The 16,780-nt window shown below is 39.0% G+C and overlaps 1 protein-coding gene across 1 annotated transcript in view; it reads right to left on the bottom strand.

Moving 5' to 3' along the window:
- CEP128 (centrosomal protein 128) overlaps window positions 1-16,780 on the bottom strand; it is a 142,144-nt gene that overhangs the window by 35,785 nt on the left and 89,579 nt on the right. The gene's annotated exons all lie outside the window — the stretch shown is intronic.

The following is a 16,780-nucleotide window of genomic DNA, read 5'->3' on the forward strand; positions in this document are numbered from 1 at the left end:
TATGTCACGAGTTACTTTTCTATTTTACTTCATTCACATATTTTTATGATTAAAATCATGGTTTTGATCAATTGCATCATACTTAGAATTCTGGGAAACCTTAAAGTTATAAACTGATGGAGAGCAAGAAAAACAAAAACATGCTGCAGGCTTCTTACTATTTTAACTATCAGAAGTTCACTCACGAGTTTTGCATGAGAAGAGCACTGCTTTAACTAAGCCAGAGACCAACTTGAATCAAGATCTGCCCCAGTTTGCTAGCAAATAGGAGAGTTATGAGATTATGAAATTGCCCTTACAACCTCATAGGTCTGAATTCTGACTGCTAATTCCTTTAGCATCCAAGTACAGAACAGCTAACTGAAAGTACCTGTGTAAACTTCCTTAAGAAATAAAGATTACTGATAAATGCATAGTCTAGTTATCAGAGATTAGCTTAAACAGTTTACAATAAAAACTAGCTAAAATATTCTATCAACACAAACTGGTAGATTCGTGGGGGTGATAGAAGGAGGAGGAGATCAGGCTTGATCAAGACAAGCTGAGAGCACCTGAAAAGGAGCAGAAAGGAATTGCAGCCACTCCAGCCAGCAAGTCAGCTTCATCAGGGGCCCAACTTAAATGCCTCTATGGAAACACACGAAGCATGGGGAATAAGCAAGAGGAGTTAGAGACGTGGACACACCTGCAGGACTGTGATGTTATTGGCATCACAGAGACGTAGTGGGATGAATTCTATGACTAGAGTGTTGGAATGGAAGGATACAGTCTTTCTAGGAAAGACAGGCAGGGGAGACAAGGAGGAGGTGTCATCTTCTACATCAGTGACCACTTGGAGTGCATGGAGCTCTGCCTGGGGATGGATGAGGAGCCAACTGAGAGCTTATGGGTCAGGATTAAAGGAAGGGCAGGGACAGGTGACATTATAGTGGGAGTCTGCTACAGGCCCTCTGTAGACAGATAGCAGCAGCCTCACGTTCACAAGCCTTGGTCCTCGTGGGGGCAACCTCCATATATCTGTTGGAGAGACAACACAGCAGGGCATAAGCAATCCAGGAGGTTCTTGGAATGCATGGATGATAACTTCCTTCTCCAAGTGACAGAGTAACCAAGAAAGGAGTGGTGCTATGCTGGACTTTGCTCTCACTAACAAGGAGGAGCTGGTGGGGAATGGGAAGCTCAAGGGCAGCCTTGGCTGCAGTGACCATGAAATAGAGGAGTTGAATATCCTTATGACAGTGAGGAGGTCGCTCAGCAAGCTCACTACCCTGGATTTCAGGAAAGCAGACTTTGGCCTCTTCAGGGATCTGCTTTGCAGAGTACCATGGGATAAAGTCCTGGAGGGAAGAAGGGCCCAAGAAAGCTGGTTAATATTCAAGGATCACCTCCTTCAAGCTCAGGAGTGATGCATACCAGCAAAGAGGAAATCAGGCAAAAACACCAGGATGCCTGCATGGACAAACAAGGAGCTCCTGGACAAAATCAAACACAAAAAGGAAGCCTACAGAGGGTGGAAGCAGGTACAGGTAGCCTGGGAGCAGTACAGAGAAACTGTCTGAGCAGCCAGGGATCAGTTTAAGAAAGCTAAAGTCCTGCTAGAATTAAATCTGGCCAGAGACATCAAGGGCAACAAGAAAAGTTTCTACAGGTATGTCAGTGATGAAAGGAGATCTAGGGAAAACATGAGTCTTCTCTGGAAGGAAACAGGAGACCTGGTTACCCAAGATATGGAGAATGCTGAGGTATTCAATGACTTTTTGCCTCAGTCTTTATTGGCAAGTGCTTTAGCCACGCTGCTCAAGTCGCAGAAGGCAAAGGCAGGGGCTGGGAGATCGAAGAATCACTGGCTGTAGGAGATCTGCTTTGAGACCACCTAAGGAACCTAAAATGTGCCCAAGTCCATGGAACCTGATGAGATGCATCCACAAGTACTGAGGGAAACAGCAGATGAAGTTGCTAAACCACTATCCATCATATTTGAGAAGTCATGGCAGTCCAGTGAAGCTCCAACTGACTGGAAAAGGGGAAACATAGCCCCCATTTTTAAAAAGGGAAAAAAGGAAGAACCGAGGAACTACAGGTCAGTCAGTCTCACCTCTGTGCCCAGTAATATCATGGAGCAGATCCTCCTGGCAACTATGCTAAGGCACATGGAAAAAAAGGAGGTGATGATTGACAGCCAACATGGCTTCAGTAAGGGTAAGTTGTGCCTGACAAATTTGATGGTCTTCTATGATGGGGTTACAGCGTTGGTGGATAAGGGAAGAGCAACTGACATCATCTACCTGGAGTTGAGCAAAGCATTTGACACTGTTCTACACAACCCTCTTGTCTCTAAATTGGAGACATGGATTTGATGGATAGACCAACAGTGAATAAGGAATTGGCTGGATGGCCATACTCAAAGAGTTGCGGTCGATGGTTCAATGTCCAAGTGGAGATCAGTGACAAGTGGTGTTCCTCAGGGGTCAGTATTGGGGCTGGTGCTGTTTAACATCTTTGTCGGTGACACGGACAGTGGGATCAAGTGCACCTTCACCAAGTTTGCAGATGACACCAAGCTGTGTGGTGTTGTGGACACGCTGGAGGGAAGCGATGCCATCCAGAGGAACCTTGACAGGCTAGAGAGGTGGGCCTGTGAGAACCTCATGAAGTTCAATAAGACCAAGTGCAAGGTCCTGCACATGGGTTGGGGCAATCCCAAGCACAAATACAGGCTGGGCGGAGAATGGATTGAGAGCAGCTCTGAGGAGAAGGACTTGGGAGTGCTGGTGGATGAGAAGCTCAACATGAGCCAGCAATAAGCACTGGCAGCCCAGAAAGCCAACTGTATCCTGGGCTGCACCAAATATGCATGGCCAGCAGATGGAGGGAGGTGATTCTGCCCCTCTGCTCTCGTGAGCCCCACTTGCAGTACTGCGTTCAGCTCTGGGGTCTGCAACATAAGAAGGACATGAGTCTGGTGGAGCGGGTCCAGAGACGAGCCATGAAGATGGTCTGAGGGCTGGAGCACCTCTCCTGTGAAGACAGACTGAAAGAGTTGGGGTTTTTCAGCCTGGAGAAGGCTCCGGGTAGACCTTCTAGCAGTCTTCCAGTATCTGAAGGGGGCCTACAAGAAAGCTGGAGAGGGACTTTTTACAAGGGCGTGTAGTGATAGGACAAGGGGTAAAGGGTTTAAACTGAAAGAGGGGGGATTTAGATTACTGACAAGGAAAAAATTTTTCACTCTGAGGGTGGTGAGGCACTGGAACAGGTTGCTCAGAGAAGTTGTGGATGCCCCATCCCTGGAGGTGTTCAAGGCCAGGCTGAATGAGACTTTGCACAACCTGATCTAGGGGAAGGTGTCCCTGTCCATGGCAGGGGGGTTGGAACTAGATGATCTTTAAAGTCCCTTTCAACTTAAACCATTCTATGATTCTATGAGTTTGCCTCCTCTCCTCTGTTTCTCTAACCTTTTACTTTTCTTTCTGCTTTCTCTCTTTATGAAGCCTCCTTGTGAGCACACTATCTTGTTACCTCTTTTCTCATAGTTCATTATCCATTTCTGACTGCGCACAGATTATTTCAGACTTATTTTCAGGCACCAGTCTTTTAAAAGTGATGTGGCTAACATGCACGAAATTTAAGTTACTTCTTTCATGAGCAGAGAGATTGACTTGCTGTTCTTTCTTCCTAGTTTCTACGCGTTTTTTGCAAATCCATTCTTAAAGTTAATAAAATGACTGTTTCTTCACTTTCTATTGGCACATTAATGGTTTTCAGGATTATTCTTAGGTATGCTTTCCAGTACAGTGACTCAACTGCCATATAAACTACTGTAACCTAATGTGCTGCCATCAACATTAGTTAGTGCGAGAATATGGGTTTGGAAAGTGGCTTCCCTGTATGCCTTCTATTCCAGTACTTTAACTGAGTTGGTAAAAATTAGTATTGCAATACTAGTTTTTTAAAAAAAATAAGGAGGGAGGAATAATCCTATGAGAAAAGGATGGGAAATGAAAGGTTCTTTCCCATGTTCCATCTAACCAAAAAAAAATTCTTATAGTTCACTTTATTTTCATTCTAATGCAGTATTTGAGATTCTGTTGTACAGATATAGTTGTTCTAAGTGAAGAGGAAGCTATTACAAGGTTCTTTTCAATTTTTATAAATGCAAGGTAAGTTGAGTTAATTTCTGCTAACAGTCTCTAGATTTGAAAGTTCTGCATCTGAAATTAGGGATATCTAGAATCCATTTACTTTATTGTACCACTGCCTAAATTGGCTGTCCTGCAGGATGCTTCATAAAACTGTCCCCAGAAGGGCAGATGGGTATTGAAGTGGCGTTATTTAACTGACAATATATACCTACATTACAGAGTCGCCCCTTATGACCATATATTTAAGAACCAAGTTCCGCATTTAAACTGATGATTCCATTTAGTACTCCATCTAAAATAATAGCATGTTTTCTCCAAAGCTAAAGCAAAAAAAAATAAATTACAGCAATACATATTAAACAGCTTTAGAAAAAGTCCCATAAAAGTACTGCATATCATTCTTTTAAACATTGCTATTTATAATGACAGAATATCTTTGCTTACTTGATCTGAAAAGTTCTGTTGATTTGTTTCATAATTTATAAAATAATTCCCATATTTAAGTTCTTATGCAAAAATGTTTCATATATTCAGTGAGAGAAAATAACGTTACAATAAATTTAAGATAGAGAATGCATTGTGTCTGTAGCATAGCAAAGATGGTCATTAGCCCTAGTGGAGGCTCCTTTCATTCATCCTGGGAACAGCTTCTGAGTTTCTCTAACTATAACTTTCTTTCCTAAAGGAAGTTGCACCGTGCCACGGGTTTCTACATTTGTGAACAATCCTGCTATGATTGTCTTTCAAGGCCTAATGTAACCACAGGGTTCTTGTTTCTTTTTTCCAAAACAATATATCATTATTCTCATGGGGCGCAGAACACATCAATTTATAGATTGTCTAGAAGAATCAGCATTAATGGAAAAGCATTACAAAGGCACCTTCAGGCATTGATGGTTCTGCCCAAAAGATGAATAATACATGGAAAAAGACAACAAGAGAAATTACTTTTAGAAGTACATTCATCAACATATTTCCTTTTTTTTATTTTTAGCTCAATATGAAGCTCACAATCTTATAATGAGCTATAAGCTAAAACTACTCAAAAAATCAAATATGTTTCAATTGTTTGATATCACTCAAAATCAACAGCAAGTTCAGGATACTGTTTACAAATTTAGGAATCATACGTTTGTGTAGTTTCACAAAAACAATTTATTTACAGTGGTTAAACTCCAAATCATCTAAGGTTTATGTTTCATTTAACAATGCATCAGTGAACACTGACTGAGTGTCCTTGCAGTTATACTACGGTAGCTTAGATTTATCTGATCAAAATTCCAGGAAATATAGACTTCATGATTTTAAACATTCCATAAGAATCATTATCTTTTGCAGTTTGTCTGACAATAAAACAACATAGTATGTTGCAATATATTGCAAATATTAACTTAGAGATGAAGATTTTATATTCCATCATAACTCTCAGATAAATGAGGAAAAAAGGTATGCAATTATTCAGACAGAATTTCACACACACACCTCCCTCCAGCTGTAATTTTCACTGATGGTGAAAGTATCAGAAAATAGATTGAGGAGCAGATATTTACTGGAATTAGTAAAATCCAAATCTACTATCTTATTTTATCCTAGCTGATCCATTAATGTGCCAATAACTAAATTTAAACTGTTAAAAAGCATTTCAATTCCTTTACCTCTATGCTGGCACTAACAAAGCTGGGAAATAGGACATAGATTTTTTATTACCTGGAGCAAGATACTTTACAAGAATTTGAATTAAAAATCACAGATTTTTTTCAGAAAGAACACTGAACAGCCTTCATTCATTATTACGTAGGAAATGGATTTTAAACACTGCATGATCTCTGATTTTAAGAAACTGAAAATAGTGAGACTACACTCTGCTTTACACTCTCTGTGAAGACTGAAGTGCCAGAGAGAAGTCAACATATTGAATCAATAGAATACCACTAAGAATTCAAATTTGATATCTGCTAATTTACAACTTGTTCTACCAAAGGGGAATGCACAAATGCATAACTATGCACAAAATCAGTTCTTATAGTCACAGATATCTAGTCATATCGTCAAAAATCCTAAAATATAATTCAGATTACTCTGAAGTTGACATTTGCACTTCGACTCAGTTCTGCATACGTAGCTAATACGCTGTAAACTATCCATGATATCCGCAAGCTGCCAGTAGCTGACTCAAGACTCACCCCTCTGAAGCAGCTGCAGATCACACAGAAAACTATATAGCAATTTGTATAGCACACCAAATACCGCTATGTGGCTTAAAACAAGAAATCCAGGTTATTACAAGAAAAGAATGGCAGTTTGGAGAAGAGCGTCAAGATATTCTTTGCATCTTCAAGCTAAGAACAGTTCTCCAGAGCATAAGTCGGGTTTTTGGTTATACATTAGTACAACTATTTTTCACTTCCAAAAGTCTGCAACCCTAGAAATTTAGGTTTTATGTTACACAAGCATATGGCAAACTCTTGAGAAATCACTTGATTAGACACCCTGACCATTTTACCTCTAAATTTGCTTTGATCAAAAATTGTAGTATGTTTATTTCAAGTCTTTCCGATCAGGGAGGTTGGAACAAGATGATCTTTGAGATCCTTTCCAGCCCTAAACATTCTATGATTCTTACTTCAAATACACATCTCATGGCTTTTCATCCTCATTTGGATATGTCTCCCACAAAGCTGCTGAACAGATACTGCAGCATTCCTGTAGATGCACAAGGCAGCCAAGCAGGTTTCCATCAATTCTGAAGGAATTTTCAAGCAGCTGAATAAACCAGTTTCTCACAGCTAGAAGTTACTTATCTTGCACACACCTACACAGCGTCACATATTACACCACTTACAAGTTTTTCCCTTCATGCAACGAGACTGACAGGAAGGCCCTACTTTTGGGGGTGAATTAAGCTGTTTCTAACTGAAACAGTTTAAGCAAAATGTTCCAGAACAGATATACTCATGGCCAGTAGAGGCAGAACAACTGCAATTTTGTCAAGTACCTGTGTTAGTATGATTCTGGTGAATGGTCTCACAGTACCATGACAAAGGTCCAGAAACACTCAATCCTAAAAGATGTTTCAATGAGGCTGGGTCTTTGTACAGTCAGGCCAGACACCACAAATCACCCTGGCACTAAAATAACTGCAACGTAAACCAGTACTGGGACTTGCTTCAAACTTCTCTAATTGAAAGAATACTTGCCATGCTCGTAAGCCATTAAGGGAATTTCTACCTAAACATGTTATAATCTTAAAAGAGCTTTAAAGAAATAGGCAATTCTTAGAAAATTTTTTCTACTATAGAACAAGGCCTATAAATTGAGATAATTTCAAATGTATTTATGTAATCCCAAGCAAGATTTTAAAAAATAAATCTCTGAAGTCAAAGGTGATACTGTTTGACTTGAATACAACATACGGTATCCTTATGATATAGAGTATTTCTATCCTGCTAGTTTCATCCCCACCGCATTCATAAGTTTAGTGAATGAAGATAAAGCAAGGAGAAATCTCAAAAGTTATTATTTGGATTGGAATTGTAATCAAATGGTTATTAGTTTTCATAGCCAAACTCAATGGTCACTTCATTATTATTTGGAGCTTCTGCTAAACCTACAAAGTGTCAAGTAATTTTTAATACTGATTAGAGCTTTCTAGTCCATTAGCAAACATTGACATTAACATATTAACATTGAATATAGTCTGTCTTTAAAGATTATAATTCAGTTACCACCACTGCAATCAATGCTTATCACCACCAATATGAAACAGCAGTTTATCTGTATCTAAATCAAGTTTTCTCATCCACGTGCAACAAGATCTTCAAACTCAAAGGAATACCATTTAAAAAAAGGGATTCCCTTCTGCCATATTCTTTGCCTTTATAAATTATAGAAATAACATAGTCAATATTTCAAAAGAATATACTTTACATAAAACTTTGATTTTTTTTTTAAATGAATTCATTCTTTCGATACCTTTTAGGTATACACTTTTACTTTTTGCTATGAAACTTGAAATTCGCAGGTTCTTAAACCTGTATTACCCTGAAGCAGCACCCACAGTCATAACAGAGAATAGAAAAAAGGCATTTGAAGCTAAGAGAGAAGGAAACAGTTCACTGTTCAGATTCCCTGAGAGACTTATTGCTATGCAGGAAACAGAACATACTGTGTTTTCTTTCTATTCCCTGAGGCTTAGGCAGGTTTGATATTTTTTAGCACAACTTTTAAACATTCACATCTCCTCATTTGCAAGGAAACTAATCCCTTTTGGGAAAATAAAGGGATAACATATAGAAGGGAAATGAAATTATTTAGAGAGTAGGAGGAACAACAAAGAAGTGCAACTTAAGATTTTCAGATATTTTTCTATTCAAGTCATGCTCAGGCTCATCACTTTTAAGAGAATTTTAGGAATTAGAGATATCTTAGTAGGTCAGGCCTAAAATCACCCAGCCTACATCCACTCCACTTCAGACAGTAAGCACTAGTGAATATTAGTACAGGTAGATTAAAAAAAGGTAATGTTACTTACTCTAATGGCAGCTTCCAGCAGTGAGCAGCTGAGAGAATTCCTAATCAAAAGGAATCCGACAATCCACAATCTATCTGACCTCCACGAACTCGACTATTTCTTTGTTGAACCTATTTGTTGCTTTAGAGGCCAGAACATATTGCAACAATGACTTTCTATAATTGAAAGATGGGCTGTGTGAAAAAAAAAACAACTTCTCTTTGTTTTAAACACGATGCCTGGAATGTCAAAGACTTCTTTACACGTATAAACCTTACATCTAATTTATTTCCTTCAATAATTCTTTCTTATGTTTCACACCATTCTTTCTCCTTATTATTTCCTTAGTTTTCACTTTGATTCATATTTGATGCAGATACTCAAAAGTGAACTATCTCCCACACTTCATTTAGAAAATCTCTTCCAACCTTTCATTTGTCCCAAGTAGCTGTCCTAAATTCTCCTCAATTCTAGAACTTCTCTGCTATCCGAACTGTTACAGTGGTTGTTTTAGACTGATTTCAAAAGTACAAGAGTGAATACACAAGGCTTTGGGGAAACCTTGCAGCAGCCTTCCAGTACCTGGAGGGGGCCTACAAGAAAGCTTGAGAGGGACTTTTTACAAGGGCATGCAGTGACTGTCCCGCACGACATTCTTCTCTCTAAACTAGAGAGGCATGGGTTTGATGGATGGACCACTCGGTGGATAAGGAATTGGCTCAATGGCCGTACTCAGAGAGTAGTGGTCAACGGCTCGATGTCCATGTGGAGACCGGTCACGAGTGGCGTCCCTCAGGGGTCCGTGTTGGGCCCGGCCCTCTTCAACATCTTTGTCGGTGACGTGGACAGTGGCATGGAGTGCACCCTCAGCAAGTTCGCCGATGACACCAAGCTGTGTGGTGCCGTTGACACGCTGGAAGGGAGGGATGCCATCCAGAGGGACCTCGACAGGCTGGAGAGGTGGGCCCGTACCAACCTCATGAAGTTTAACCAGGCCAAGTGCAAGGTCCTACATCTGGGTCATGGCAATCCCAGGCACAATTACAGACTGGGTGGAGAATGGATCGTGAGCAGCCCTGAGGAGAAGGACTTGGGAGTACTGGTGGACGAGAAGCTCAATATGAGCCGGCAATGTGCTCTTGCGGCCCAGAAGGCCAACCGCGTCCTGGGCTGCATCAAGAGGAACGTGGCCAGCAGGTCGAGGGAGGTGATTCTCCCCCTCTACTCTGCCCTCGTGAGACCTCACTTGGAGTATTGCGTCCAGTTCTGGAGTCCCCAACATAAGAAGGACATGGACCAGTTGGAGAGGGTCCAGAGGAGGGCCACGAAGATGATAAGAGGGCTGGAGCACCTTTCCTATGAGGACAGGCTGAAAGAGTTGGGGCTGTTCAGCCTGGAGAAGAGGAGGCTCCGGGGTGACCTTATAGCGGTCTTCCAGTACCTCAAGGGGGCCTACAAGAAAGATGGGGAGAGGCTGTTCAGGAGGGCCAGTTGTGATAGGACAAGGGGTAATGGTTTTAAAATAGAGGGAGGTAGATTCAGGTTGGATATTAGGAAAAAATTTTTTACCATGAGAGTTGTAGAACACTGGAACAGGTTGCCCAGAGAGGTGGTGGATGCTCCATCCCTGGAGACGTTCAAGGCCCGGTTGGATGAGGCCCTGAGCAACCTGATCTAGTTGGAGATATCCCTGTTCCTTGCAGGGGGGTTGGACTAGATGACCTTTGAAGGTCCCTTCCAGCCCTAACGATTCTATGATTCTATGATTGGACAAAGTGCAATGGCTTTAAACTGAAAGAGGGTAGATTTCGATTAGAGATAAGGAAGAAATTCTTCCCTCTGAGGGTGGTGAGGCACGGGAACAGGTTGCCCAGAGAAGCTGTAGATGCCCCATCCCTGGAAGTGTTCAAGGCCAGGTTGGATGAGGCTTTGAGCAACCTGGTTTAGTGGAAGGTGCCCCTGCCTATGGCAGGGGGCTTAGAACTAGATGATCATTCCACGATTCTATGATAACATATCATGCAGAGTTGCTATAACTCATTCTTCAGTCCAAATATGCTTGGGTTTGGAACAGTTGTCTGGAATATGAGATAAATAAATGCAGGAAATCATATTACAATATTATAAACCAAAAAAATTACAGGTTAAAATGTGCTACTTATTCATTTTAAAAAGAGGTCTGTATCAAAAGAATGAGAATAATTTTTTTAATGCTTACATAAGACTTTTTAGTTCTATTCCTGGCTCTGCCACTTGTGTTAGTATCTTCCTGGGAAATTTTCTGTCCTTAATTTAAAACTGGCTAAAGAAAATATTTCCCTATCTTCACAGAGCTGACGTGAGGCTTAAAGTGCACTGAAATCCATGCAAAAAATATTCTTATGAATGCAAAAGGTGATAACTGTATAAAATTTCATTATGTCTTAGTAATTACCTCATTTAGAAGCAAAGAGAGAGATGTTAAACTATGTCTACCATATTTACTTTGGACCATATTGATTCTCAATTGAGATATACTGCAGGAGGCATAAGAGAGGACTGTGAAGAAACATATGGTTAACATATCTTGAACAGCAGCTGTACATAAACCATTGTTTTCCTTTGAATGACTCTTGTGTACCAGCAGACAAGCTGCAGAGGATTTCAAACAGCACCTGAGGGACCTTTCTAGTTAAATATTTACTAAAGAACAACTTCCCAAAGGAAGCATCACTTTCTAGATGCTTTAGCGAGCTGAGTTCCAGTAAGTTTCAGTGAGAAACACTTAGTGACATGGACAAATCAGAAGGCTAACGTTGAAGTGACAAAATAAAACCGTTTTCTTTTTCTGTATCAAAGACGGTTCCATTATGAAACCATTAACAAGGCACGGAATAATAGTTTTCCAGCTCAATGGTCTCCAAAGTGGGGAGACTTCCACTACTGTGCAAGAAGAAAATATTTTTTGTACCATTGATAGATAAAATACAAAATATTTTAAAAAGTCTTTATTTCAACTTTATCTCATCCTTCTCTAATTTCTATTTTTGCATATCTTTTGTCATATGCCTATCAGTACAGCAGTACAAGTATATGTATATTTATTTATTGATAAATTGTATATTAGAGATGCATACTCAAAAATTTTTTCTGATAGTGGTATGCAATCAAAAAAGTTTGGAGATTAATGCTCTAGATTAAGAGCTGATGACCAATCTCACTTTTTGAGTGAGCAGACTATGGCTGACAGCATTCAGAATTTTTTTTTTTTTTTTCAAAACAGGCATTCAATTTTCTTAAATCTAACATGTTTTCCTAGTCTTTGTTACTCCAAAATTCTTTCTCCTTGTATGGCAAGCTGCATACTTTATGGCACAGGAATTGAGAGGAAAAAAAACAAGTAAAATTCAAGTAAAAGCAAGGTCTGATGAGAATGATATCTTTAAGAAGGGAAATAGGGTGAGAAAAATGAGGAAGAGGAGGAAGGGCTAGATGAATTTACAGTTGAGGGACAGAACAAGTATGTGTGGCATATTATTCAAAGAGAGGCTCTCCTTTGACAGAGAGGTGCAGTGGATCACATCTAGACACCTTACTGTGGCTCTCAAGTCATTAGCGACGTGTACCAACTAATCTTTATTAGGAATGCCAAACACATCTTTGTATTTGGAAGAGGAACTGTCCATATGGCAATGCAAACCTTTATGGAGATCTGTCATCTAGAGCTATGAATGTCTTCTCTAAACAGCTACCACTATTATACATTCAGAGGTCGTGTCCTGGGTATTGTTTGTTCTCTGTAGTGGTGTCCAAGTAAGGAAGCTGAATTCCAGCCAGAATAGAATCAAGGGTCTCCTCTAGAATCTAGTAAGATGGTACATCAAAAATCAACACAGCTATATACCACTGTCCCAGCTATTAACTCACAGGAGCATGAGAAATTGGTGAACCGCAACTCTAGAGCTATAGAAAACCTGTTTGCGAAACATCATTTGCTCAACTTTTCCCTAGAGAGATGTAAAAGCATATAGTTAGACCACCTGCACTGCAGTTTTTGGCAGCCTCATTAACCAACTTGTCTTAATCCCAAGCAGCCACTTTTTCTCGGCAGGAAGTATTAAACTTCCTATGTGAGATAGTCTCCTGCACTATGGAGCTTAATCTCTTTCATCTGTTGTAGGATGACACCACTGCAGCTTTTCTGATTTGAAGCCTTTACTAAACCATGATTCTACTCACAGAGAAAACCACAAAGGGCTAAAGTTCTCCTCATGCCTCTCATGGTTTCTTACAAATTTAATATATATTTCTCAATAAATTAATAATTTAAACAGAAGAAGAAATTTCTTGTCTGAAAACAAGAACTACAGATGTCAAGAATGGTACAATGAAAACAAAAAGCAAACTGATCAAAACCATGGAAAATTTGTCCAACAAAGCAAAAGTTTATCTGAAAGGCATGGCTTCTGCATGAAAATTAAAATGGGACACACAAGACACCAAGAATGCACTTGTCTTTTTTTCTTCTTTTTTTGAATTCTTTTTAATAAGTATCTTGGTTGGCTGTTCTGAAGACAGTTTGGAGTTTCAGGATGCTGTCATTTCCTGATTACAAATTAAATATATACTTATAAAAACTACATCCATAAATCTGCAGTAACCAGAATGTTGCTGTGAAGATTAAAAATAAGTCATACAGTCATTGGTTGAATCTGTCCTCAAATTGATGATTTAAACAATACAAAAAAAAACCCCACCAACCACCAGTAAGAATTGCAAATCACTCCCATCTTGTAACATTCTTTATGTCCTGCCTGTGTAAAATTGGATCTGTCAACAGTCATCATAGTAATCTTAATAAAGATGCCAGTGATTAAACAAACCAGAAGGCTAAAGTGTCATTATCACATTTTTTTTTCCATTTAACATGCTCAAGTCAAGGATGAAAAACTGGTAGAATATTGCTGGAAAAAACAGCATCGTTACTGCCTATGCCCTCCTCTTATGTGACCTAAGAAACACTGTCCTGTAACTGCAGTTCCAACACTTCCAATCAACACAAAATCCAAACCTCAAACAAGAACAACTGTGAAATTCTTCTAGTCATTGCAGCTTTTGGGCTACGCCTTCTACTTGCAGGTAAAAAGACAGATTGTTTTTCTTAAGTGCAAGATGAACTTTCTTCATGGCAAACAAATTCTTAGTACCATCAAATCACCACTTGAGTTTCAGTATCAGAGAAAGGAGTTTCAAACTTCATCTTGCTTATTATCAAAAATATACATACACTCGGTATTTGAAAAGAAACACTTGATTTGCAGTATGTTGCAAGGCTTCTTTTGGCTATTATTTACTGAAATATCTATCAAAATATAAAGACACGTCCTCTTCTTTTATACTACCCTTAGCTTGGCACAGCTTGACTACAATCACAGAAGTCTCTTTTCAGTTATAACTATGCAGTTTGTTATGAAGAAAAAATATGATTAAAACCTCTAAAAATAAAGATAATTCAGGAGATCATTGAGATCCATTGAATTTAGATATTATTTTGATTCTCAAGAAACTCAAAGAAAACACAAGTCACAATGCAAATGTTGATGTGAACGGGAAAAAAACTGCTTCACTGTCTTTTTGCAACCATCTACTTGGTTGCAGTTAGTGACTGAAATACACAAATAAGTCACTGGCTGGAATAATTGACCAAAAGGCCAACAGAACACATTGTGCCAAAAGAGAGACCTTTGATACTGGTCTATGAGGTTTACTGCATAAGAGAGAAGAATAGTACCTTGCAACAGTAACCAGCAGTTACTGGTCATTTTTGGTTTTGTGGCTTTTTCAACTTCTTTTAAAGATAGCATTTTTTTATTTGGGTGAAAAAGCCGAAGTCTCCACAAAGGTCTAAAAAGGATATTTTCACTGTTTCACAAAGTGTGCTAGCTGAAGATACTGTAAATCAAATTAGTAAATAGTTGTTAGAAACCACACTGACATCATCATCTCTAAAATAGTCTGATAAGTAACCGCTTTTTCTTCTTCAAGTTTGCATGAATGTGAATATGACAGCATGTGAGAAGCAGAATCTCCTCTAGATGAAAAATATCAGTCAAAATAAATGATGGCACTTCAAAGAATACCCATATCTTAAACCTGGGTTTGGTACTATCGTGAAAAGTATCAATCACAATGATTTCAAGACTCTCTTTGGGTAGGTGTAAACACTCTGTTAAAAATAGATTTAGTCACAGTTTGCACAGAATTCTACCACCTGTGACATAGTAAATATGATGTTTCATACACCACATTAAGGTCCAGATCAGGGTATGTGAATAAATGTATGTTAAGCTTTTGCCATTCCATTCAGCAACCTGTTGTTGACTTCTGAATCACTCTATAGGCGCAGATACAATTTTCTTGCCACTAAGCAGTGGAATTACTGCCACTAAGCATTTTGTGAAGATTATCAATGCTTCTAAGGCCTTAAATGCAACTGTTATCATATACGTAGGTGTCGACTACTCATGCAGCAGTAACATTGCCAACTAGTGCTGGAATGCAGGGAAAAAGTCTTCCTATTATAAATAAATCTCGAAAACAAATTAATTTTTTCTAGAAAATCTAATCTACAATTCCGGTGAATAAACACTTGTGAAATATTACAAGAGGCTGAGAAGCCAGCAAACTTTTACCCTAACAGTCTAATAGCACATTTATACTACAGCAAAGTTCTTTACTTAAAGGAGTTAGCTTTAAATAAGCTACTTTGGATACTAATGACCGTGGAGTTACTCCTACTTCATGTCCCACAGAAGCTATTGCAACTGCAGCTGAAACGGTGCAAGTGCTAAATGCTTCAGTTCCACCAGATGTGGTCAGATCACATCACAGATTGCATCTGCAGATTGCATTTGCTAAAAGGCATGGAGGTGTCTCTGCTCCCTGCCTCTGGTTGTACATTGCTCTTGCTTCTTCATCCAGGCAAAAATGTTGGACCTGGACCTCCACAAGGGTCAATCTAGTTAACTGCAATGAGAACAGAGTATATTGGCAGAATCAGAGATAGTCCTATGTGGCTAATAATGAGTAAAATATAGTTATAGAGGAGGTCCAACGAGGAGCAGACACAAAACAAGGGAAGGAGCAAGTAGCACAGATGAGAGTGAGAGAAATGGAAGAATTTAGCCTTTTGTCTGCAAAGACATTACATGGCTCCGTTGAATGGGAAACTGCAGTTTGACCTACTAACTCATGATTATTTTGGATTTCTGTATGTGAGCTGTAATCGCACCTCTGCAGCACAGATCTACCCAAACTAACTGAAAAATGTCTTTTTCTCCCATAGTTTTGATTAGAAACTCTATTAAATAACCTGGAAAGAAAAGGAGAAAAAAAAATCAGCATTATATAAAACAAAATATAGTAAGAAATGTTCTCAAAGTAAGATCTTCAGAATAGTTGACATTTGAAATAGAAAATAGTTGAACATTCTGTTTTGTCACTGCATACAATATATAATTGTTACAATTCTCTCCTGAAGGAGAAACATTTCCTTTCTGATGAGGAATAAAATCTTCCAGGAGTACACAGAAAGAAATTGAAACTTAATTTGTTTTCATTCACCAAGTGCAAGCTTGAAAACATAATTTGTCATTTCTTGTTTTAGAAAATTATGTTGATATGTTTATGGGCATAGCAGCTACATAAAAATTATGGTATGGCATATATAAATGACAAAACAGGAAATTGAACGCCACTTTCTTCATCGAGTTCTCTGTCTTAATATCCTAGGCTTTTCTTTTTTTGATGTTTATCATCCCAACCATATTTATGCATATCAGCAAATTTCCTTTTGGATACATCTGAAAGGCAGCTGCATATCTTACTGCAAAAATACACAGAACTGATCTTGGACCTAACAGCTAAGGAAGGGCCAAAGATTAAGGGTATTGAGTTTTTTGAAGCAGCTAGTGCAACCCATTTGAATTGAAGTAACTGGGCAAACCAAAGGAAGCCATCAGCTGCAAAATCGAAAGCTTTTCTAGCCGAGGACACTTAATACTTGAGATGAGTAATTCTTTGGAGCTTAGATCTGTATTTCCTAATTGGGCTGTTGGAAGATCGGAGGTAAACAATCCATTTGCAACATTCG

Source organism: Tauraco erythrolophus, chromosome 6, assembly GCF_009769465.1.
Source record: "Tauraco erythrolophus isolate bTauEry1 chromosome 6, bTauEry1.pri, whole genome shotgun sequence".
NCBI classification, from domain to species: Eukaryota; Metazoa; Chordata; class Aves; order Musophagiformes; family Musophagidae; genus Tauraco; species Tauraco erythrolophus.